Genomic DNA, 27,884 nt, shown 5'->3' with positions numbered 1-27,884 from the left:
TCACCCTCTCTTGGACCTAAATGGCAGACGGTACAATCTGTCAGTCCTTTGCCCAGCAGTTCCAGCTGGCACCAGGAGACATTTGTGGTATTGCCTAAACTCTTTGCTTGCCATTTACTTTTTTACTTGTGGTTCGCGTCCCCACAACAGAATGAAAACTCCATAGGGCCACAGAATTTTGTTTTCTTCACTGCTTTCTCCCTAGTGCTTACAACAGTGCCTGACAAAATTAGAACTCAGTAATTTGTTGCACATAAAATTTTAACATAGTCAATAGAATATATATAATTCATTAGAATGTATTATTAGAAAATTCAGAATTCATAGAAAATCTCAAATATTCAAATTTTGAGACATTAAAATTTTTTAAATCTATTACATTGCTGCTCAAAAACCTGATTAGCACATTCATTCTGATCAAATTACTTTCAAAATTCAAAGCAACAAGAGATATTTATATGAAAAAGCAATTTATAAAATGGAAGACAAACTTCACTTGTTAAAGATATAACTGGGAAGACAACATTTAAGTCAAAATGTCATGAAATAACTCCTTGGAAAGAGACAAAATTATGGACAGTAATATATTTGAAAAAGAAAGAAGAGAAAATTCAACAGATTTTTATCTAACTAGAAAATGAAAAGGGGGAAGGAAAGCTGGCTAAAGTCTCAAAAATATACAAATATATGTGAAGAAGCAGTAAACTTCTGAGTGTTATGCCTTGAAAATCTGCCCAAAAACATAACAATCAAAATATATAACATTTTGATAAGTCTTGTGAGAAGTACTAACATATGCTCTTTCATTCCCTGAATAATGGCACTTAACATTTATTGCTATAGTTAGCCGGTCTTTTCACATAAATTTTCCAATGGTCTCTTCTGAAACTGATTCCTAAATCTAACGATTCTCCATATCTTATGCCATGTAAATAATAATGCCATCTGGAAATCTTTTTATATTCTTTGATGTTTAGTAACTACAAACTCCCAAACACTGTTAGCCAAATTTTCTAAGACATACTGAAGTGCTAATTCAATTCTTTTAAAAACAACAGCAACAAAACCTAGGGCTTAGAAATTTAGGGAACTGGGCCAAGTTAAAGTCCTAAGATTGGGGAGAAAAACAGTCCTATGGGCCAGGCGCGGTGGCTCACACCTGTAATCCCAGCACTATGGGACGCCAGGGCAGGTGGGAGTTTGAGACCAGCCTGGCCAATATGGTGAAACCCCATCTGTACTAAAATTACAAAAATTAGCTGGGCATGGTGGCATGCACTTGTAGCCCCAACTACTTGGGAGGCTGAGGCAGAAGAATTGCTTGAACCTGGGAGGCGGAGATTGCAGTGAGCTGAGATAGCAGCACTGCACTCCAGCCTGGATGACAGAACAAGACTCTCAAAAAAAAACAAAAAACAAACAAAAAAAAAACTAGTCCTATGATTGGTGACAGACATTCTATCACTACCCTTTATAAGTTAAAAGAACATCAACAAATAAGTAAATGTAAATCTTAAAACCCCTGAAAATTTTAAAATGGATATTGTATTATTTCATTTAAGCCACAGTTTCTATTTTTCATACTAACAGAGACATATTCATTAGAGATCTATTTTTATAGGCAGGTCAGTTACGTCTAAAGTTTGAAGTAAAATATTTCGAAGAATTTTTACCTTAGCATTATCCTGCAGGGCCTATCCAACAAAGAATAACCCAAATTAGACATGCAAGTTCTAACTTTCATTTGATTTCTACCAAATCTTTCATGTAGTTGAAAACATTAGACGTCTATATATATGTGTGTGTGTATATATACCTAATATACATATACCTAATATATATACACACCATATATATATATACACACACACACACACACACACCCCTAATATATATATATTAGGTTTCCAGACCACCTGTACATCTAATTCTCTAAAGGCATCCTCATATATGCTAAGTTTGACCCTGGTTTTTCTCCTTTTTGTCTTTTCTTTCCTGTCCCTATTCCTTATAAAACCTTTGGACTAGATCCCTAGACAGCAGAATGGTACGTTGTTTCACTGCTGAGGGCAGCAAACAGGACAACTGTTCGTCTGGACTGTGCTAATTAACTTATGTATATCTTCTTGAGAAAACTGAGACTACCAAGCAGAAATGAAAAGAAAATTCCTGACATGACAAAGCACTTATATTAGAAATGATATTTGCAGGGAGCAAGCATAACTGAGAAAGAAACTTAGTCCTGAGTAATTTATCAGAAACTATTTTCATATATATATTTCAAATATATATATTTCATATATATATTTCAAACTATTTCAAATATAGTATGTATTCTGCACTAACGATCCTTAATATTTCCAATGAATGACTTTCTTTTTTCCCGGAAAAATTACTAAATCAAGTTGAATTGCAAAAAAAAAAAAAAAAAGGAAATCTTTATCTTATTCACAAAGATCTTTAAGACAGTTAATCTAAACATGTATGAAAATTCATTATGGTAACAGAACTTATAATTTAAATGTTTGAGGCTATGATTATATTATGGCAGAGATGGTTTGTGTGTTCTGTTTAACTAGTGTAATTCCTAGTGTCTAGAATAATACCTGTGTGGCACTTCATAGGCAATGAACAAATATGTGTTGGACTAACTAATGATTAATTAATTATACTTGTTATAGTACATTTCAGAGAACACAAAGCAGAAAAGTGAATAAGGAAGGTTAAAAATGGTAGAGAAGCAAATGGAAAGTAATAATTGCAAATAATTTGAAACAACAAAAGTCCTTCAACTGGTAAATGGATAACATTAAGGTATATCCATACACTGAAATATTACCCAACAGTAAAAGAAACAAACTATTGATACACAAAATATAGATGAATCTTAAATGCATTATGTTAAGTGAAAGAAGACAGACTCAAAAGGGTACATACTGTATGATTCCATTTATATGACATTCTGAAAAAGCAAAATTATATGGGTAGAAAAAGATCAGTAGTTGCCAGGGACTGGGAGTGGAAAAAAGGGTTTGACTTCAAAGAGGAGGCAAAAAGAAAATGTTTTTCAGTGATAGAACCATTTCTTATTGTGGTGCTGGTGACACAACATTGTATATTTGTCAAAACTGATAGAACTGTACATCAAAAAGTAAATTTCATTAAACTGAATTTTATTAGGCTCTAAAGAGTCAATTCAGTAACTAATATTCTCTTTACTTAAAAAGAAATATAATTACAATGACAAAAAATTTGTTTAGCAAATTATTGATATATTTCATATTCCACCACCCAGGCTCAAGTGGCCCTCCTGCTCAGTCTCCCAAGTAGCTAAGACAATAGGCACATACCACCATGCTCAGCTAATTGTTTTTGTATTTTTTGGTAGAGACTGGGTTTTACCATGTTGCTCCAGACTAGTCTCGAACTCCTGAGCTCAAGCGATCTGCCTGCCTTGGCCTCCCAAAGTCCTAGGATTACTACACAATCAAATTAAACAAAGAATATTTTAGGCCAGACACAGTGGCTCACACATCCAACCTAAAATATTCTTTATCTAATACGATTGTCTTTAAATCCTTTATGAAAATTTTTCTTAATTTTTTATTTCAAATGTATTATAGATATTTTATTAATGTGACTTTGCAAACAATATAGATCTATCCTAAAATTATTTCTTCATATCAAAAGAGTTTTAGAATTAATTTTAATGCTAATTTGGGGGATAAATTATTTATATATAAAGAGTACAGGAAAAGGATCCTTTATATTTTTATTATTTATTATTCTGAAATAAAGTTGAGCTTGTTTTAAGGGTCATATTTTCAATTTATTAACATAGTTTATGTGCATATTTTACATCCACATTAAGAGAAGCAATACTAATTTGTCCTGAATACATTCTTGAAGGGTTCTTTCCTCCAAGGTTTCTATAGGGCCAAAAATTGTTCTTTGGAAATGTTTATTTTTAAATTCTAATTGACAACATAGATAACAATTTCTAGAAATGACTGGGCATGATGCCACACACCTGTAATCCCAGCACGCTGGGAGGGTAAAGCAGAATGATGGCTTGAGCCCAGGAGGGCAAGTCCAGCCTGGGCCACACAGGAAGATACTACCTCCACAAAAAATAAAAATAAATTAGCCAGGTGTGGTGGTGCATGCCTGTGGTCCCAGCTACTCAAGAGGCTGAGGTAGAGGGAGGCTCCCAAGATGGCCGAATAGGAACAGCTCCAGCCTCCAGCTCCCAGCATGAGCGACACAGAAGGCGGGTGATTTCTGCATTTTCAACTGAGGTACTGGGTTCATCTCACTGGGGCATGTTGGACAGTCAGTGCTGGTCAGTGGGTGCAGCCCAACCAGCGAGAGCTGAAGCAGGGTGAGGCATTGCCTCACCTGGGAAGTGCAAGGGGGAAGGGAATTCCTTTTCCTAGCCAAGGGAAACTGAGACACACAACACCTGGAAAATCGGGTAACTCCCACCCTAATACTGCGCTTTTCCAAGGCTCTTAGCAAACAGCACACCAGGAGATTATATCCCATGCCTGGCCCAGAGGGTCCCACACCCACAGAGCCTCCGTCATTGCTAGCACAGCAGTCTGAGATCTAACTGCAAGGTGGCAGCGAGGCTGGGGGAGGGGCATCCACCATTGCTGATGCTTAAGTAGGTAAACAAAGCCACAGGGAAGTTTGAACTGGGTGAAGCCCACTGCAGCTGGGGACAGGGCATAGTTAAACAAAAAGCAGCAGAAACCTCTGCAAATGTAAATGTCCCTGTCTGACAGCTTTGAAGAGAGCAGTGGTTCTCCCAGCATGGAGGTTGAGATCTGAGAACGGACAGACTGCCTGCTCAAGTGGGTCCCTGATCCCTGAGTAGCCTAAGTGGGAGACATCCCCCACTAGGTGCAGACTGACACCTCACACCTCGCACGGCTGGGTACACCTCTGAGGCAAAGTTTCCAGAGCAAGAATCAGACAGCAACACTTGCTGTTCAGCAATATTCTATTTTCTGCAGCCTCTGCTGCTGATAACCGGGCAAACAGCGTCTGGAGTGAACCTCAAGTGAACTCCAACAGACCTGCAGCTGAGGGTCCTGACTGTTAGAAGGAAAACTAAAAAACAGAAAGGACACCCACACCAAAACCCCATCAGTATGTCACCATCATCAAAGATCAAATGCAGATAAAACCACAAAGATGGGGAAGAAGCAGTGCTGAAAAGCTGGAAATTCAAAAAATCAGAGCGCATCTCCCCCTCCAAAGAAACGCAGCTCATCACCAGCAACGGAACAAAGCTGGACGGAGAATGACTTTGACAAGTTGAGAGAAGAAGGCTTCAGTTGATCAAACTTCTCAGAGCTAAAGGAGGAACTACGTACCCAGCACAAAGAAACTAAAAACCTTGAAAAAAGAATGGATGAATGGATAACTAGAATAATCAATGCAGAGAAGTTCATAAACAAACTGATACAGATGAAAACCATGACACGAGAACTACGTGACAAATGCACAAGCTTCAGTAACCAACTTGATCAACTGGAAGAAAGAGTATCAGTGATTGAAGATCAAATGAATGAAATGAAGCGAGAAGAGAAGTTTAGAGAAAAGAGAGTAAAAAGAAATGAACAAAGCCTCCAAGAAATATGGAATTATGTGAAAAGACCAAATCTACGTCTGATTGGTATGCCTGAAAGTGACAGGCAGAATGGAACCAAGTTGGAAAACACATTGCAGGATATTATCCAAGAGAACTTCCCAACCTAGCAAGGCAGGCCAACATTCAAATTCAGGAAATACAGACAATGCCACAAAGATACTCCTCGAGAAGAGCACCTCCAAGACACTTAATGGTCAGATTCACCAAAGTTGAAATGAAGGAAAAAATGTTAAGGGCAGCCACAGAGTATGGTCGGGTTCCCCACAAAGTGAAGCCCATCAGACTAACAGCAGATCTCTCAGCAGAAACTCTATAAGCCAGAAGAGACTGGGGGCCATATTCAACATTCTTAAAGAAAAGAATTTTCAACCCAGAATTTCATATTCGCCAAACTAACTTTCATAAGTGAAGTAGAAATAAAATCCTTTACAGACAAGCAAATGCTGAGAGATTTTGTCACCACCAGGCCTGCCCTACAAGAGATCCTGAAGGAAGCACTAAACATGGAAAGTAACAATTGGTAACAGCCATTACAAAAACATGCCAAAATGCAAAGACCATCGATGCTAGGAAGAAACTGCATCAACTAATGAGCAAAATAACCAGGTAATATCATAATGACAGGATCAAGTTCACAATAACAATATTAACCTTAAATGTAGATGGACTAAGTGGTCCAATTAAAAGACACAGACTGGCAAATTGGACAAAGAGTCAAGGTCCAATTAAAAGACACAGACTGGCAATTTGGATAAAGAGTCTGTATTCAGGAGACCCATCTCACATGCAGAGACACACATAGGCTCAAAATAAAGGGATGGAGGAAGATCTACCAAGCAAATGGAGACCAAAAAAGGCAGGGGTTGCAATCCTAGTCTCTTATTTAACAGACTTTAAACCATCAAAGATCAAAAGAGACAAAGAAGGCCATTACATAATGGTAAAGGGATCAATTCAACAGGAAGAGCTAACTATCCTAAATATATATGCACCCAATACAGGAGCACCCAGATTCATAAAGCATGTCCTTAGAGACTTACAAAGAGACTTAGACTCCCACACAATAATAATGGGAGACTTTAACACCCCACTGTCAACATTAGACACATCAACGAGACAGAAAGTTAACAAGGATATCCAGGAATTGAACTAAAGTCTGCACTAAGCAGACCTAATAGACATCTACAGAACTCTCCACTCCAAATCAACAGAATATACATTCTTCTCAGGACCACATCACACTTATTCCAAAATTGACCACATAGTTGGAAGTAAAGCACTCCTCAACAAATGTAAAAGAATAGAAATTATAAAAAACTGTCTCTCAGACCACAGTGCAATCAAACTAGAACTCAGGACTAAGAAACTCAATCAAAACCACTCAACTACATGGAAACTGAACAACCTGCTCCTGAATGACTACTGGGTACATAACGAAATGAAGGCAGAAATAAAGATGTTCTTTGAAACCAATGAGAACAAAGACACAACGTACCAGAATCTCTGGGACACATTTAAAGCAGTGTGGAGACGGAAATTTAGAGCACTAAATGTCCACAAGAGAAAGTAGGAAAGATCTAAAATTGACACTGTAACATCACAATTAAAAGAACTAGAGAAGCAAGAGCAAACACATTCAAAAGCTAGCAGAAGGCAAGAAATCACTAAGATCAGAGCAGAACTGAAGGAGATAGAGACACAAAAAACCCTTCAAAAAATCAGTGAATCCAGGAGCTGGTTTTTTGAAAAGATCAACAAAATTGATAGACCACTAGCAAGACTAATAAAGAAGAAAAGGGAGAAGAATCAAACAGATGCAATAAAAAATGATAAAGGGGATATCACCACTGACCCCACAGAAATACAAACTACCATCAGAGAATACTATAAACACCTCCACGCAAATAAACTAGAAAACCTAGATGAAATGGATAAATTCCTGGACACATACACTCTCCCAAGACTAAACCAGGAAGAAGTTGAATCCCTGACTAGATCAATAGCAGGCTCTGAAAATGAGGAAATAATTAATAACCTACCAACCAAAAAAAGTCCAGGACCAGATGGATTCACAGCTGAATTCTACCAGAGGTACAAGGAGGAGCTGGTACCATTCCTTCTGAAACTATTCCAATCAATAGAAAAAGAGGGAATCCTCCCTAACTCATTTTATGAGGTCAGCATCATCCTGATACCAAAGCCTGGCAGAGACACAACAAAAAAAGAGAATTTTAGACCAATATCCCTGATGAACATCGATGCAAAAATCCTCAATAAAATACTGGCAAACCGAATCCAACAGCACATCAAAAAGCTTATCCACCATGATCAAGTGGGCTTCATTCCTGGGATGCAAGGCTGGTTCAACATACGCAAATCAATAAACATAATCCAGCATATAAACAGAACCAAAGACAAAAACCACATGATTATCTCAATACATGCAGAAAAGGCCTTTGACAAAATTCAACAGCCCTTCATGCTAAAAACTCTCAATAAATTCGGTATTGATGGAACATATCTCAAAATAATACGAGCTATTTATGACAAATGCACAGCCAATATCATACTGAACAGGCAAAAACTGGAAGCATTCCCTTTGAAAACTGGCACAAGACAGGGATGCCCTCTCTCACCACTCCTATTCAACATAGTGTTAGAAGTTCTGGCTAGGGCAATCAGGCAAGAGAAAGAAATAAAGGGTATTCAATTAGGAAAAGAGGAAGTCATATCGTCCCTGTTTGCAGATGACATGATTGTATATTTAGAAAACCCCATCGTCTCAGCCCAAAATCTCCTTAAGCTGATAAGAAACTTCAGCAAAGTCTCAGGATACAAAATCAATGTGCAAAAATCACAAGCATTCTTATACACCAATAACAGACAGAGAACCAAATCATGAATGAACTCCCATTCACAATTGCTTCAAAGAGAATAAAATACTTAGGAATCCAACTAACAAGGGATGTGAAGGACCTCTTCAAGGAGAACTACAAACCATTGCTCAGTGAAATAAAAGAGGACACAAACAAACGGATGAACATACTATGCTCATGGATAGAAAGAAGCAATATTGTGAAAATGGCCATACTGCCCAAGGTAATTTACAGATTCAATGCCATCCCCATTAAGTTACCAATGACTTTCTTCACAGAATTGGAAAAAACTGCTTTAAAGTTCATATGGAACCAAAAAAGAGCCCACATTGTCAAGACAATCCTAAGCCAAAAGAACAAAGCTGGAGGCATCATGCTACCTGACTTCAAACTATACTACAAGGCTACAGTAACCAAAACAGCATAGTACTGGTACCAAAACAGAGATATAGACCAATGGAACAGAACAGAGCCCTCAAAAATTATATCACACATCTACAGCCATCTGATCTTTGACAAACCTGAGAAAAACAAGAAATGGGGAAAGGATTCCCTATTTAATAAATGGTACTGGGAAAATTGGCTAGCCATAAGTATAAAGCTGAAACTGGATCCTTTCCTTACTCCTTATACGAAAATTAATTCAAGATGGATTAGAGACTTAAATGTTAGACCTAAAACCATAGAAACCCTGGAAGAAAATCTAGGTAATACTATTCAGGACATAGGCATGGGCAAGGACTTCATGTCTAAAACACCAAAAACAAAGGCAACAAAAGCCAAAATTGACAAATGGGATCTAATTTAAATAAAGAGCTTCTGCACAGCAAAAGAAACTACCATCAGCATGAACAGGCAACCTAGAGAGTGGGAGAAAATTTTTGCAATCTACTCATCTGACAAAGAGCTAATATCCAGAACCTACAAAGAACTCAGACAAATTTACATGAAAAAAAACAAACAACCCCATCAAAAACTGGGCAAAGGATATGAACAGACACTTTTCAAAAGAAGACATTTATACAGCCAACAGACACATGAAAAAATACTCATCATCACTAGCCATCAGAGAAATGCAAATCAAAACCACAATGAGATACCATCTCACACCAGTTAGAATCGCAATCATTAAAAAGTCAGGAAACAATAGGTGCTGGAGAGGATGTGGAGAAATAGGAACACTTTTACGCTGTTGGTGGGACTGTAAACTAGTTCAACCATTGTGGAAAACAGTGTGGCGATTCCTCAAGGATCTACAACTAGAAATACCATTTGACCCAGCCATCCCATTACTGGGGATATACCCAAAGGATTATAAGTCATGCTGCTATAAAGACACATGCACACGTATGTTTATTGTGGCACTATTCACAATAGCAAAGACTTGGAATCAACCCAAATGTCCATCAGTGACAGACTGGATTAAGAAAATGTGGCACATATACACCATGGAATACTATGCAGTCATAAAAAAGGATGAGTTCGTGTCCTTTGTGGGGACATGGATGCAGCTGGAAACCATCATTCTCAGCAAACTATCACAAGAACAGAAAACCAAACACCGCATGTTCTCACTCATAGGTGGGAACTGAACAATGAGATCACTTGGACTCGGGAAGGGGAACATCACACACCGGGGCCTATCACGGGGAGGTGGGAGAGGGGAGGGATTGCATTGGGAGTTATACCTAATGTAAGTGACGAGTTAATGGGTGCAGCACACCAACATGGCACAAGTATACATACGTAACAAACCTGCACGTTGTGCACATGTACCCTAGAACTTAAAGTATAATTAAAGAAAAGAAAAAGAGGCTGAGGTTGGAAGATCGTTTGATCCTGGGAGGCTGAGGTTGCAATGAGCTGAGATCACACCATTGCACTCCAGCCTGGATGACAGAGCTAGACCCTGTCTTGAAAAAAAGAAAAAACTAAACTAAAAAAATAATTTTCCTGATGGTATCCAACCTCATTTTCCCCAAAAAAATTCAGCCAGATGACATATGTATTTATAAGGTAAAGTTTATATCAGAAAATAATCATATAAAAATAATTTGTTGCCGGGCGCGGTGGCTCACGCCTGTAATCCCAGCACTTTGGGAGGCCGAGGCGGGCGGATCACAAGGTCAGGAGATCGAGACCACGGTGAAACCCCGTCTCTACTAAAAATACAAAAAATTAGCCAGGCGTGGTTGTGGGCGCCTGTAGTCCCAGCTACTCGGGAGGCTGAGGCAGGAGAATGGCGTGAACCCGGGAGGCGGAGCTTGCAGTGAGCCGAGATCGCGCCACTGCACTCCAGCCTGGGCGACAGAGCGAGACTCCGTCTCAAAAAAAAAAAATAAAAAATAAAAAAAAATAATAATAATTTGTCATTTTCCCCCCAAAAAAATCAGCCAGATGACATATGTATTTATAGGGTAAAGTTTATATCAGAAAATAATCATATAAAAATAATTACTCTGAATGCATTTTACTATACAAACTAATTCTTCACTATTAGTCTTCTTTAAAGGACAGAAAACCAATTATTTAAGACCAACAATATATTAAACACAGCTTCTTTACAAAAAAGATCATTTGGTTTCATTGCATAGTAATTAATTTTTACTCATGTGTGATATAAAGTAATTTTAACCTGGTAATGATTTTAACAATATATCTTTTTTTTTTTTTTTTTTCGAGACGGAGTCTCGCTGTGTCTCCCAGGCTGGAGTGCAGTGGCCGGATCTCAGCTCACTGCAAGCTCCGCCTCCCGGGTTCACGCCATTCTCCCGCCTCAGCCTCCCAAGTAGCTGAGACTACAGGCGCCCGCCACCACGCCCGGCTAGTTTTTTGTATTTTTAGTAGAGACGGGGTTTCACCATGTTAGCCAGGATAGTCTCGATCTCCTGACCTCGTGATCCACCCGCCTCGGCCTCCCAAAGTGCTGGGATTACAGGCTTGAGCCACCGCGCCCGGCCGATTTTAACAATATATCTAAAATACATTCAGCTAAGTCTTGGCCTTTGATACCCTAAAATTTACAGCAAAATATCACTTTACAGTACCCCCAAATTATTTCATTGAGGTATAAATATAGGACATAAGCAAGTGTTACAATTTTGTGATTTAAGTGACATGTTTGCTTAAATTTTTTTTAAAAAAAGGAAAGAACACCTGCACCTAAGAGCAAATGGATTTTTAAAACATTGGATGAGAGGTTTAAGTATTTTTCACTTAAAAGTCTTATTACTGCTTATTATAGATTCTTTCTAAGGTTGAAAAATTGTTAGCCATCAACATCAACACTAAATTTTCCCAAATATATTTCTTGAAATCACTGAAATCATTTGAAAAGTTTCAAAAGCTTTTCAGCAAGATGGAGTGCTATTTTATCATAAGAAGTTGTAAGGCAAATTTCACAGTCACTAAATCAGTAGAGAAAAGTATCTGTTAAATAAGCAGATTGAGACTTTTCAGTAAATAACTGAAACTAGCAATGTACACAAATGATGAAAAATCAAAATTTAAGATCTTCAATTGAAACATGTATGAATAATCCAAAAAACCACTGGTTGCCAGTAGAGTTCCTAGTTATCATATGTACCTTTACACTATTTTTAAAAATCTTATATATGTGACAAAATCCTCTATGCCTATGACAATGTGTATAGTGATTAGTCATATAGTGAACCAGAAAGATCAGAATTATAAAATAATCCTCTATTGTGTCTTGATTTCTTAACTCTTCAAGCTAATAGAAGAATCTGCAGACTACGAGCATTAGAGAGCAATTCCAACACATTTAATTACCAATTAATTTACACATGAAGTTGCAAATGTCTGTTTCTTCCTGTGTCCCTTGCCTATCCCTGAATAATGATCTCCTTCAAGGGATAATTCTATCATAGAATTTCCCATACTTCATTGTTTCTGCTTACCTGTTGTTTTACCCAGGTCTAGAAGACAGGCAATATACTATTCATATTTGTATGACAGCACTAGTACAATATCGGGATGGAGCAGGGCCTTAATACATTTTAAATAAACAAATGGATGCATAAATATATTAATGTGAAACAAATTTTCAGTACTGTGTGGTTCAGTTATGTGTAGTTCTATTTTGAATAACCAAATCATCGAATTCAAATTTCAAACAAAGATTTATTTATGCAACAGTACAAAGAGTGCTCATGATTTTAAAATCTCCCAAATAATAATTAAGCTTTCCACACATACGTTAGGAAATCATTTAATTAAACTAATCCACTATTAACAAGTTTTTTCATTGACTTTAAACCAGGCATTCAAGATCAACTTTGGTTTAACCAAAATATGTATCTACATATCAGCATAAGTGCCAGAGTTTATGGGGATTTTTTAAAGTACTTTCATTTTGACCAGGTTTCTCAATCTTGACACTAGTGACAGTTTAGGACAGACAACTATTTGTTGTAGGCAGCTATTCAGTACATTTTTGGTATTTAATAGATTGTGATAATCCATACACTAGAAATTTAGATGCACACTTCACCAACAAATATGACTGAATAGCAACATAAGACTAAAGGGCATACCATTTGTCAAGTTTGAGTCACAAGTAGATATGACTTAACACTTGATTTTGAGCAAATATTTAAGGTATTAAGGGTTAAATGGAGATTTGCCTCAATTACTGCATCTGCTAAATAAGGCTAATCAACTATTTATTGAACACGTAGTACATGTTATGTGTGTTTCACTGGGTTGTTGGGAAGAAAAAATGAGACCAGGTGTTTTTGCATCCTATGTAAATTATAAAGTGTTATATAAATGTTTATGTTATTAAGTTTTAAAATAAAGTCACTAATATGCACATGCTAAGTGAATACTGACTTTTATTCTTCACATTCCAGTATGGTGAAAGCTTCTGAGTTTAAGAATCAGTTTTCAGAGACCAAGGTCATTGCTTTTGGTGAAGAACCAATTTAGCTCCCTATCAGAGGCTTTTACCTTAAGGTTCACAGACCTAATCACAGATTCTCAAGGCATAGATGAGTAATTAATGAGGCCTGAATTTGGACATCTTTTTCATATACTCTATGAGATTTAGTATTTCCTTCCATTTTAAATGAAATAAACAAGAGACATATTAATAGTAGTTCCTGGCCAGGCACAGTGACTCATGCCTCTAATCCCAACAGTTTGGGAGGCCAAGGTGGGAGGATTGCTTGAGCTCAGAAGTTCGAGACCAGCCTGGGCAACATAGTGAGATCCCCATCACTACAAAAAAAAAAAAAAAAGAAAAAAATTAGCTGGGTGTGGTGGCATGCACCTGTAGTCCCAGCTACTTGGGAGGCAGAGGTGGTAGGATGTCTTTTGCCCAGGAAGTCAAAGCTGCAGTGAGCCAAGATCATGCCACTGCACTCCAGGCTGGGTGACAGAGTGAGACCTGTCTCAAAAAAAAAAAAAAAAAAAAAAAGCAGTTTCTTTGTCTTTTCAATAGAAATAACAATTATTTTTATGTCATGTTACATCTGTGGCATGTATCTGGAAATAACATTCATGTTCTTCATTATTTTGAAATTTCTGCAGCTTTAGATCTGCAATAAGGTTTGTTTTGTTTTGCTTTGTTTAGAGACAGTCTGTTGCCCAGGATAGAGTGCGGTAGTATAATCATAGCTCACTGCAGCCTCAAATTCCTGGGCTCAAGCAATCCTCTTGTCTTAGTTTCTTGAGTAGCTGGGACTATACACATATACCACCACATCTGGAAATTTTTTTTTTTTTGAGACAGGGTCTCACTATGTTGCCCTGATTGACCTCAAATTCCTGTCCTCTGTCCTCAAGCAATCTTCCTCCCTTGGCGTCCCAAAGTGCTGGGATTACAGGCATGAGCCAATGTGCCTAGCCAACTGTTTTTTTTTTTTTTTTTTATTTGAGATGGAGTCTCACTTTGTCGCCCACGCTGGAGTGAAGTGGTGTGATCTCAGCTCACTGCAACCTCCAACACCCAGGTTCAAGCTGTTCTCCTGCCTCAGCCTCCCAAGTAGCTGGGACTACAGGTGCATGCCACCATGCCCAGCTAATTTTTGTATTTTTAGTAGAGATGGGGTTTCACCATGTTAGCCAGGACAGTCTCGATCTCTTGACCTCATGATCCACCCACCTCACCCTCCCAAAGTGCTGGGATTACAGGCTTGAGCCACCGCACCAGGTCCAACTTTTTTAAGTAACATGAACAGGCACACAGGCTACTCATGTAGACAACCGTGATATTGATCCCTTTAAAAAATAAAACTTCACTTTAAATTGCCCATATTTAAATATATATCTTGCTGCATAAGTCTTCAATAAAGAGGAATATATCTTACAATACACATTTGTAAGATATATTTGTTAATATTTTGATATCTGTAATTACAAATGGTTTCCTTTGTAATGCTATGTATACTGTTTATTTAAAATCATTGCTTTAAGGAGTCCACAGACTTCATCAACTTTCCAACTTTTGTGCCTTTGGCACAAAATATGTTAAGAACTGTTGCAGAGGACTACACTTCAGTTTCTTAAGGGATACATACCTTAGACATGATATTCCCAGAAACACCACAAGATGGCTTTCTTGCTTCAGATCCACTGTGGAGATGTTTTTCTCTCCTTTTACAGTTACTTTACGGGGGGTTGTGAAGCTCACTGTACTGGTCAGTTTTCCTAAGAAACTGAACCTTCATATATATGAAGAGATTTATTATGAGAGAAATATTGTAACTGGTTCACATGATTATGGAGGCTGACAAGTCCAAAGACCTGCTGCCAGCAAGCTAGAGACCCAAGAGAGCCAATGGTAATGGTGTAAATCCAGTATGAAAGCCAGGAGGCTCAAGACTCAGGAAAAGCCCACATTTTAGTTTGAGTCCAAGGGCAGGAAAAAATTGATGTCCCAGCTTCAGGACAGTCAGGCAGGAGAAGTTCCCTCTTACTCAGCTTTTTTGTCCTTTAACTGATTGGATGAGGCCCACCCACATTAGGAAGGGCAATCTGCTTTACTCAATTCAAATGCTCATCTTATCCAGAAACACTCTCACTGACACTACAAGAGTTACAAGAGTAATGTTTGAACAAATGTCTGTGCACCCCATGGCTTAAGCAAGTTGACAGATAAAATTAATCATCACACTCACAGATATCGTTGAGTGAATGTTTACAATGTATATAGGAACTACCCCAATGAAACAGCGTTTTGTCAGGTATGGTCCATAGTCTCATTAGGCTTATGATATAAAGAGCTTAACAGGATATTATATGAAAAGCTACACAAATAACTATAACAATTGTGATAAGTACAGGGAAAAGAAAAGGAAAAACTTAATTTAGGCAGTTAAAAAAGAATAGTTCACTGAGGAGTAATGTCAAAATGCAATCTGAAGGATGACTAGAAAGAGTAGCAGTTGACCAGGTGAGAAGTTGGGGATAGGCAGAGAAGAAACAGCATGGACATAACGCCTATTGCAGAAAAGCTTGGCTTCTCAGGGAAAGCATAGGGAAGGAAACTGCACCAACCATGAGAAAATGATAAAAGATGAGCACTGGAAAGACGGTACGAACCTGAGTGGGCAAGTCCTAGTTAACCAGGTAAGAAGTTTCAAACATTATCCTAAGAGTAATGGGAAGCCCCAGCACCTTTCCTGACTAGTTATTCCATTTCATAAAAATATTGTGAGTTTAGCAATAGTCAACCCGCATGTTTATCACTCACCATACTAAGGAATCCACATACTAAGGCTAGCTCAGATTAAAAAAAACAAAACAAAACAAAAGGTGGTGAGTATAACAATGCTTTAGAACTAGTTTCAGACTACCAGGCAAATCATAGATGGCTCAACCTGATATCATGATTCTTAATCTGTTTTGGGTGTCTCTATAAAATTCACATATATACTCCCACCTGAAACATTTGTCTTTATAACATTATCTCCTATCTACCACACTAAGGGCATATCTGATTCATGCCCTGTATCAATAACATTTTAACTTATGAAAATTAACTTTAAAAAATACTTCATAAAATATCTGTAGTATATAACGAAAACACTGGTCACTGGCAACAGTGGTTGCCTCTAGGAAGGGGAACCAGCTAGCCCAGACACAGAAGTGGCAGACATACTTTTCATATTATTATATCTTCTTATTTTTATAAAATTAATCTATGACTACTTTTAAAATATTAAGAACCATTCACCTCCATTTCCAAGAATCTTACATTCATATTTAATATTTACATTTATTAAATCTCAATGCTTTTGCTTCTGGCAGCTCTAACTATAGTAGAGACTACCAATTGCCTATCACAACATCTATTTCCCTTTTCCTTCCCAGGAACAGAATCCTAATATTATTTGGGGTTGCAATGCATTAAATAAAAGGCATTTCCTGACTCCCCTGTAGTTATATGTGGCCGTATGACAGAGTTCTGAACAATTAGACCTAAGTGGAAGTATCATGTGAAATGTGGGGAAGGCTACTTTAAAAGAGGGGACTCCACTGAAAAGTAAGCCTTCTTGTAATTCTCTCATTTCTTCCAGCAGCCATCTTGGAATGTGTAGGTGGTATTTTTTTTTTTTTCTTTTGAGACAGAGCCTTGCACTGTCACCCAGGCTGGAGTGCAGTGGTATGATCTTGGTTCACTGCAACCTTCACCTCCTGGGTTCAAGCGATTCTTCTGTCTCAGCCTCCCAAGTAGCTGAGACTACAGGCTCCCACTGCCATGCCCGGCTAATTTTTATATTTTTATTAGAGACGGAATTTCACCCTGTTGGCCAGGCTGGCCTCGAACTCCTGACCTCAAGTGATCCACCCACCTCAGCGTCCCAAAGTGTTTGAATTACAGGCATGAGCCACTGCGCCCAGCCTGTAGATGGTATCTTTAGACCTACATACTCAATTAGGACCATGAAGTGATCCTGAAGATGACAGAGCAGCAAGAGAGAAGCCTATGTTCCTGATGACTTTGTGGACCCACCAAACAGTTTATCATAATTAAGCTGTATCGTAGTTAACTCACTTTCATTTTGCTTTTTTGTTATATGTAACAAAACCTAATCCTAAACAATATAGTGGTCATCCATATAACCATTAAGGAAAAGAGATTCTCCAACACACATTCAACAGCATATAAAAGAGGTTATTGTGCATTTATCTCACAAGGTAGAATGTGAACTACCGAGAGGTGATAGCAATATCTGCAAGGCAAGACAGTGTTACTTCAAGAATAATCCCTGATGCATCCATTCAACAAATTATCACAGAATGCCTACTACATTCCAGGCCCTAAGAGCAACTATATTGAAAGATAAATCTATGATGCAAACCAGTATAACACTCCTTCCCACGTCCACAAAGAAATTTTGTTTTGTTGTTGTTGTTGTTGGGTTTTTTGTTGTGTTTTTTGTTTTTGTTTGTTTGGTTTTAAGTAGTGGAAAATTTAATAGGCACGAAAGAAGGGGGAAGAAAGAAGAAGCTTCCCTGTATGGAGACAGGGAGGGGGGCCCCAAAGCCAAGAGAGGGAACCCCAAAGAAATTTTGAACATTGAACTTCCTATTCTCCTTCACAGCACAAAGAGGGGCAGAAATGAAGTATGTAGATATCAAAAAGGCAAAACTTCTTTCTAAATCCTTAGAACAGAGACATTTAAAAAATTATGTATAGAGTTTTGTCTTACATGAACCATTTCCACACAATAATCTTTATTATTAATATTGATTGGTATAGCAAATATGCACCCAGTAAAATGGGAAAAAATTTTGAGTATACATTTGGGAACCAATTCCCTGATATTTTCCTTCTCTGAACTTAAAATCAGGTTAGACTGAGTTTCACATATTCATACCTTAAAAATAACAACCTGAGGATCTGGTTCTGTGCAAAATGGTAGCTATAGTATACTTTGTCTCTCCCACTAAATCCAACAACACAAAACCAGATTAAGTTTCCTGGCACTTTTTTCTTCCAATATGGCGTGGCTTTTTTTTCTCTCTGCTGTAGTCAACTGGCCTTGACTCAAAAGCAGCAGAAAAGCTGGAAGTGCAACTGATTGTGTACAAAGACTGTGAAGAGAAGCCTTATCTTTCTGGTCCAAGAATCAGAAAGGGATGCTTAAAGGTCAGAGAAGCAAGAACATCCAATATTCTTTTCCATCCTCTCCAGTTCCAACTCCCAGATAATCCCACAGGGATGGCAGAAGCAAAAACCATGACAGATGCCTAAAATTCTAAGGTAAGGGAATCATTCTTTTTACCAGAGGATGTAGATCTGGTCTCAAGATCTTAGGTCAAATGCCTGTTGCAACTTTCTCTCTCTGTCTTCCAATCGCATGGCCTCAGATGCAAATACATCTGAAGGAAGTACACAACAGGGCAGGAAAACAAAAGCCTAGTTTTCCATTCAGAGGACGGGAAAGGGGGTCCTCATGGAAACAAAAAACATCAGAGAGATCACAGAAAGAAGGGAACTCACGAGAGCAATCCCATAAAATTGTATATTAACATCTACACTCGCCTTTGAGCTAAACGTGCATAGATCTGACCTTAAACAGCATACCAAAGGCTTTGAGAAGTAAACTATAGCGTAGACTACTGCACAGATCCCACACTATCCACTGGGTGGTACACATAATGGACAAATCCAAATAGTACTACTGAGTAGACTTTGAAAACCAAATGGATATCAGAACCACAGGCCACAGGTGGGTCCAACTTGCAAAATGACCTAACCAGGTTGAGTGACCACTAAAGCTAAGAAGAACAGTATTCCCCTTAAGATATAACCGAAAGCTAGAATTTCATAATATGTAAATGTCCAGAAAAGTTTAAAAAGTTACTAAACATAGAAAGAAACAGGAAAACGTTGACTTGGAAAATAAAAGACAAATAAGCAAACACCAATCCTGAGGTGTCAGACCTTGAAATTTCTGTACAATGTACAAAGACTTAAAATCAGTTATTATAACCATGCCTAAGAACATAAGGGCAAAGTCTTTCTAAATAAATGGAAAGAAAGTATTGGACAAGAAATAAAAGCTATACCAAATGGAAATTTTAGAACTTAAAAATACGATAATTGTAATAAAATATTCATCGGATGGGCTGAAGAACAGAATTGAGATGAGAGTAGAAAGCATCAGTGAACATAAAGCTAAATCATTAGAAACGAATCAGTTTGAAGAGAAAAGAAGTCCCTAAAAAAGTAGGCCTTTTGATACTATCATGTAGTTACCCGAGGCTCCGAGCCTCAGGACAATATCAAAAGGCCTAACATTTGTTTCATCAGAGTCCCAGAAAGAGAGAAGAAAGAAAAAAATATTTGGAGAAATAATGGCTGAAAATGTATCAAATTTGGTAAAAGACATATACTTACAGAATCAGGAAGCTCAGAAAACCCCAAGAAGATAAACCCCAAAACCTCCAAACCCAGAAACATTATATTTAAGATTCTGAAAGCTAAAAAGAAAATACCATTAAAACATCCAGATAAAACCGATGTATTACAAACATATATCAACTTGAATGACTGCAGATTTCTCATCAGGAAAAAGAAACAGCAGGAGGAAGAGAAATGGCTTGTTTTTAGGTCTTAAAGGGAAAGAACTGTCAACTCATTATTCCATAACTATCGAAAATATCCTTCACGAATGAAGATAAAATAGACATTCTCAGAGGAAGAAAAACTAATACAATTGGTTTCCAGCAAACCTGCTCTAAAAAAATGTTAGAGGACATTCTTTAAATGGAAGAGAAATGATACCCCAAAACAAACATAGAACATGAAGAATGAAAGAGAGCAACAGAAATAGTAACTACCTGGTTAACTATAATAGATTATCCTTTCTCTCTTAAACTCTTTAAAATATGTGTGACAGTTAAAAACGAAAGTTTGGGTCAGGCACAGTGGCCCAAGTCTGTAATCCCAGCACTTTGGGAGGCCAAGGTAGGCAGACACCTTGAGCTCAGGAGTTTGACACTAGATGGAGTAATATGATGAAATTGTGTTTCCACAAAAAATGCAAAAATTAGCCAGGAGTGGTGGCACATGCCTGTAGTCCCAGATGCTCAGGAGGCTAAGGTGGGAGGATTGCTTGAGCCTTGAGATGAAGCCTGCAGTAAGCCATGTTACCACAGCCCTCCAGCCTGGATGACAAAGCAAGACTCTGTCTCAACAAATGAATGAATGAATGAATTAATTAATTAAATATATAAGAAAAATAAAATAAAAATAAATAAAAGTTACAGGCCAAACCTATAATACCAGCACTTTGGAAGGCCACAGTGGGAAGATTTCTTAAGCCCAAGAGTTTCAGATCAGCCTGGGGAACATGGTAAAACGCCCTCTCTATGGAAAAATACAAAAATTAGCCAGGCATGATGGTGTGCACCTAGAGTTCCAGCTACTCAAGAGGATGGACTGGAAAAAAAAAAAAAGGTATAAACATTACATTAAATTACTATTTTAAAAATATTTATGTAATACATATAAATAGATATAAGAGGATATAATACATATAACTACAACATAAATAGAGGAAGGTAATGAGACCTATATAATGGTAAGATTTCTATATTTCAATTGAAGTGGTGAAATTTTAACTTTAAGTTGACTGTGAAAAGTTCAGTAAGTGTATCATAATCACCACACCAAGTACTAAAAACAAGCTATACAAAGAAATATTTTCAAAAACTCATGGAATAAATCAAAATGGAATAATAAAAATATTTAAGTAATTAAAAATTAGTTTGGAGACAAAAAATAGAGGAATGAAAAATAAGGAAACAGACACCTATGATATGATAGAAATCTGTTTATCTCTCTGTGTATCAACAATTACATTAAATGTAAATGGCCTAAACACAGAAATCAAAAGACAGAGATTGTCAAAAATTGGCAATGGCTACAAGCAAACCTGACTGATTAGATCATTACTTCTTCTCACCTACATGTTCCTGTCAAAGTCCAGAAAATGTCAACTAAACAAAGCAAGGGAAAGTGCTGTATTATGAAATTTTGCTTCAATTACAGAAGTATATTATTACTTTGCTAGGGCTGCCACAACAAAGCACCACACAATGGGTGGCTTAAACATAAATTTATTTTATCAAAGTTGTGAAGGATAGAAGTCCAAAATCAATGTGTCTGCAGGGTTGATTTTATTCTATGGCTTCTCTCCTGTACTTACTAGATAGCCATCTTAAGACTCTGAATAGACAATTTAAATGTATTTTAATATATTCTAAGCCTAAAAGGCCAATGCCTAATAGTATAATGCAAGTCTTAGAACTCCTTCAGCCTCTGGATCTCTAAGGTTTTATTTTTCTGTTTTTCTTTTTTCTTTCTTTCTTTTTTTTTTTTTTTTTTTTGCTTTGTTTTGTTTTTCTGAGACAACATCTCACTCTGTTATCCAGGCTGGAATGCAGTGGGTGTGATCATGGCTCACTGTGGCCTCCCACCTCAGCCACTCAAGTAGCTGAGACTACAGGTGTACACCACCGTGCCCAGTTTTTTGTATTTTTTTTTTCATTTTTGTAAAGACGGGGTTTTGCCATGTTTCCCAGTCTGGTCTTGAACTCCTGGGCTCAAGTGATCCTCCCACCTTGGCCTCCCAGGTGGCTCACATCTGGCATTACAGGTGTGAGCCATCACACCTGGCCTCATAACATAATTACTAACACTGGTATGAATACTGTATTAGTCTGTTCTCATGCTACTAATAAAGACATATCCAACACTGGGTAATTTATAAAGGAAGAGGCTTAATTGACTCACAGTTCAGCATGGCTGGGTAGGCTTCAGGAAATATACAATCATAGTGGAAGGGGAAACAAACCATCCTTCTTCACATGGCAGCAGCAAAAAGAAAGAGCAAAATGGGGCAAAGCCCCTTATAAAACCATCAGATCTCTTGAGAACTCACTCACTACCAGGAGAACAGGAGCATGAGGATAACCACCCCCATCATTCAATTACCTACCACTGGGTCCCTCCCACAACACATGGGGATTATGGGAACTACAAATCAAGATGAGATTTGGGTAGGAACACAGACAAACCATATTAAACATGCAAGTACTTTTGCTGATGTTCTTACTCAACCATTACCTGATTATTGAAAAAATACCAGTGTTTTAAAATCCAGGGTTTGTATATTAGTACAAAAGCTCTAGTAGTTATATTCTCCTGTTTTTAGAGAACATTATTCATTATTATATCACTTGATTTCCTACTATGGTTTCAATGTGTCCCCCAAAGTTCATGTGTTGTTTAATCCCCAATGCAACTGTGTTGAGAGGTGGGATTTTTATAAGGTGATTAGTATTGTTAATGCAGGAGTGGGTTCCTTATTGCAAGCAAGAGTGGGTTCCTTATAAAAGCAAGTTCAGCCCTCTCTTGGTCTCTCACCCTCTATCATTCCCTCTCTTGCCTTCCGCCATGGGATGATGTAGCAAGGAGGACCTTCCCAGATGCTATATCACACAGCTAATTAGCAGACTTGGGACTTGGGCTCATTTCTTCTAGGTACAAAGTTTTAGAATGTCCATTCCTTTACATCACATTCTCCCCTACCTGTCCAAAAGTTAGAGGGAAATCAGAGCTGAAAAATGAAAAATCTCAAATCCATTCTTCTCTTCAATATTTCTTATACTCCATATCACCTGTCTCAAGAGTTATCACATCAAACTCATCTTTCTTATTATACCACACATTTTGTTATTGTGATATTCTATACTACTACTGTTGTTTCAACTGCAGAAAGGTAACAAACATATACAGAGGTATCTGGCTGTATATGACATTCACATAAGTAGGATTCTATCATAAATAATAAATCAGTTTCTCATGTTGCGGAGGCAACTCTAGAGAACTGTGGTTGGATGAAATTTTCTGAACAATTCATTCAGGTCTAGTTTACATTGAAGAAAAAGAGGTTTAGGGTACTTTTCCTTCATTGTCATGGATCTTCTTTCTCTCTTTTTTCCTTACAACACACCCAACTAGGTCTTGTCATGCCAGGAAGCAAACAGCTACAAAAGCTGATTTTTTAGATTTAAAAGTCAGTAATGCTGACCCAAATTAACTTCAATAAAACACTATCTTCTACTGGAACATAACTCTTAACATGACTTATACTGAACCTAACTGCCTAAAATATGGAAGAGTGGTGTCTTTTGGAGATTTACTTATGGGTCATATTATTATTTAATCTTAAGATATAGAAACCACGTAAGCACAATTATGATAGAACTAACAATTAGTGTTTTCTACCATTGCAAAGGGAAATAAACTAATTGAGAAATAAAAAATAAGATTATTTTATTGTGTGTAAAATTTTAATTTTGAAGGGCAATTTATAAAATATGATTGTTAGTCGCATGAAAATTATTGAGAAAAAATTTAAAACACAACTCATCTATATCAGACCATATCCCTGAAAATAAAATCAAAACCACAATGAGATACCATCTCACACCAGTTAGAATGACAATCATTAAAAAATCAGAAAACAACAGGTGCTGGAGAGGATGTGGAGAAATAGGAACACTTTTACACCGTTGGTGGGACTGTAAACTAGTTCAACCATTGTGGAAAACAGTGTGGCGACTCCTCAAGGATCTACAACTAGAAATACCATTTGACCCAGCCATCCCATTACTGGGGATATACCCAAAGGATTATAAGTCATGCTGCTATAAAGACACATGCACACGTATGTTTATTGTGGCACTATTCACAATAGCAAAGACTTGGAATCAACCCAAATGTCCATCAGTGACAGACTGGATTAAGAAAATGTGGCACATGGGAGGCTGAGGCAGGAGAATGGCGTAAACCCGGGAGGCGGAGCTTGCAGTGAGCTGAGATCCAGCCACGGCACTCCAGCCTGGGCGACAGAGCAAGACTCCATCTCAACAAAAAAAAAAAGAAAAAAGAAAAAAGAAAAGAAAATGTGGCACATACACACCATGGAATACTATGCAGCCATAAAAAAGGATGAGTTCATGTCCTTTGTAGGGACATGGATGCAGCTGGAAACCATCATTCTCAGCAAACTATCGCAAGAACAGAAAACCAAATACCACATGTTCTCACTCATAAGTGGGAATTGAACAATGAGATCACTTGGACACAGGAAGGGGAGCATCACACAAGGAGTCCTATTGTGGGGAGGGGTTGGGAGGGGATAGTATTAGGAGATATACCTAATGTAAATGATGAGTTAATGGGTGCAGCATACCAACATGGCACATGTATACATATGTAACAAACCTGTATGTTGTGTACATGTACCCTAGAACTTAAAGTATAATAAAAAAAAACTTTTTTAAACATTAAACATTAAATTAGACACTTTTATACAAAACCGGCAAAGATAAACATCTTAAAAATAGTCTGGGCTGTGCACAGAAAAATACTAAATCTCCTAAACATGAGGCAGATTTACTTCCTCAATGGCTTTGATGAAATCCTACCTGGAATAACGCATATTTTCGTGTAAACAAATAGTAAGGCTTAAACTCATACATGAATCATAACAAATGAAAATCCTAATTCTCTTAAGTTTTATGAAAATTTTTGAATTCATATCACATCTACTGTTAACTTTGATTTTACCAAGATGAAGCACCTCCCTTAGGTTATCCAGCAAGTAATTAAAATTTCATGACATTATCAAGCTTAAACCAAATTCCAACTTTTCTGACTATATTCCAGCATACAATATAATGGCATAGGAAGTCAACTAAACTTTAGACTTCAATGTGAATTTATTTTCACAAAATTACTTTAAAGAGGATAATGCCCAAACGATCACTTTAAAAGCTGAGTTCTGTTTAAAGACAAAAATAAAGACATGGCTCATTCATTAAGTAAACATTTATTTAATGTCTACTGAGCAAAACACTGTACTAAATATTGTGACTCCTGCCCTATGACAATCAAAGAAATAAGAAAAAAAATACAACTTATGGCTGGGTGCAGTGGCTCACGCCTGTAATCCCAACACTTTTGGGAGGCCGAGGCTGGCGGATCACTTGAGGTCAGGAGATTGAGACCAGCCTAGCCAACGTGGTGAAATCCTGTCTCTATTAAAATATAGAAATTAGCTGGGCATGGTGGCGCATGCCTGTAATCTCAGCTACTCAGGAGGCTGAGACACAAAAGTCACTTGAACCCAGGAGGTAGAGTTTGCAGTGAACGGAGATCGCACCACTGCACTCCAGCCTGGGCAACAGAACAAGGCTCTGTCTCAAAAAAATATACAACTTAGTAAATACAAACTTATATAGTCTAACTGAATAATAAAAACAGAGGTGTTAAATAATGATAATAAGACTAACATAACTAGGAAATGCTTCCCTAGAGAGATTATTATTAAATCAACTAAGACATTTTCATAGTAGAAATTACACACAAAAAGGAAAGAATTAAGAGATTCAACAAATATATTTTAAGTGGAAGGCTACATTGGGGAACTAATAAGATAAATTTGGAGAAGACTGTAAACCCAATTGACAGATTGATTTTACATTAAACATAATAGGAAATAATAACATACTATAAATGCTTGGATAATAGAGAAGTGAATAAAATGTTAATTAATGAAGGTATCTCTTTCATACATATATGTAGAATGAACTATATCAATGGAAATAAAACCAGCAAAACTGTTGTTGCAGCTACCCAAAGGTAAAATGATGAAGTTCTGTGTTAGTGTGGTTGAAGAAAACATGTGACAGGCTGGGTTGTTACGGGAAACTAAAATCTACTATTGTCTCTTTGGAGTCAAAGTTATTACAAAATAATAAGAATAAAAATAAACCAAAACATTCCTGGGCTACTAGCAAACTTAAAGGCCTAGAGGTCTTGAGTGTATGACAGATGAAGAAAGTCCCATAGCTGTAGTTTCAGTAGTACCCAGGAAATTCTGTTACTCTCATAAGGCACCAGATCACCATCCTAGAACTGAGTAAAAGATTTCATTGATTGCCTCAAAGTTGGTACGCTGAATTGTGAATCCAATTTGACATAATACAAATAAAAAGTTCACTTATTACAAATTTGAAAATGTGCTTTTAACATATTAATGTTACATCTTATCTTTGATGGAAGATCTTTGTGATACTATTATTCTGAAGTAGGAATTAATCCTTAATTCCTAGTAACCTTGTGAACAGGAGTCAAAAGGATTTTTATATAATAAATTCTTGATGTAACCATAGTAAAGGCAATAATTACTCTTGCTCAGGGATTGCCTATGCCATCTACACACTCTGAATAGACATTCTTGCCCCTGACTTGAGGAAAACCAAACAGGTTATACAACTCATGTGGTCCTTCTTAAGTGTCAACCCAAAACGTGGTCATAAATTACAGTAGGCAGGTGACACATACAAGTCACAAATAGTTTTGTCACATCAAATTTTACTTTTGTTTTACTGAAAATAGGTGGCAAACCTGCAGAATAATAAAAGAAAAGAAAAAAAATCAAACTAGCAATTAAATTTATTTTAAAGAAAGAAATAAGTAGGAATTACTTACAATTTCATAATGCTACATGACCACAGATAGCACATCATCATAGATTTGTAAAAGGTGCCTGTCACCGCAAAAAAACAAGAAAGAACTCACACTAACTGTCACTTATTAAATAAATCATGTCTTTAAGTCATTAATATGATCAACAAATCATCAGGAACACGACAAGGAAAAAGCTGAGCTCCTGTTCTTAATGCAAAAAGCAGTCCACCAAAGAGACAACCAAAATAACTAAACAGACCTCTGTGCTGACTGATGGCATTTTCAAAGTCCTGAATAAATAGGAAATGTCCAAAGCGCACACACACACACAAACAAAAGGCACAATTCAGAGATAAACCGGGCTGTAAAATAAGTGTGGAAGTAAAATGATAAATTTGGAGGTATTTTTTTTTTTTATTTGAGAGAGATCCCGAGTGTTTATATTGCATCACTAGTGAAGGAGAATGAAGTGTTACCAGGATCCGAAAAGGAGTCTCTGAACAGGGTGTACACCGAATTCCCCTTTAATAAAAAGAAAACAGCTCTAAACAAACAAACAAACAAAAAATGTTTTTAACTTCCAGAAAGCCAAATTAAAAACAAAAAAACAAAAAAACAAAAAAAAAAAAAAAAGAAGAAGAAAGAAAAGAAATGGCTTTACCCACAGTCCCATGTCTGGGACAGAGCTCTTCTACCAAGCCATGCAAAGTGTCCAAGACAGAGGCCACCCACCACGCATTCCCAGACTCTTAACCGTGTCACTCCAGAAACCAAGAGGACTTGGATTTCCACATTGCTAACGTGATCTGAAGGCAGTCCGTACACA

The 27,884-nt window shown here is 37.3% G+C and overlaps 1 protein-coding gene across 1 annotated transcript in view; it reads right to left on the bottom strand.

The window, feature by feature from the left end:
• Positions 1-27,884, bottom strand: part of LOC105495831 (malic enzyme 1) — a 229,187-nt gene that overhangs the window by 200,689 nt on the left and 614 nt on the right. The window lies entirely within an intron of this gene.

The sequence above is a fragment of the Macaca nemestrina genome, chromosome 5 (assembly GCF_043159975.1).
Source record: "Macaca nemestrina isolate mMacNem1 chromosome 5, mMacNem.hap1, whole genome shotgun sequence".
NCBI lineage: Eukaryota > Metazoa > Chordata > Mammalia > Primates > Cercopithecidae > Macaca > Macaca nemestrina.
Note: the sequence above shows the minus strand (reverse complement) of the source record. Positions and strands in the feature narration are given on the sequence as shown.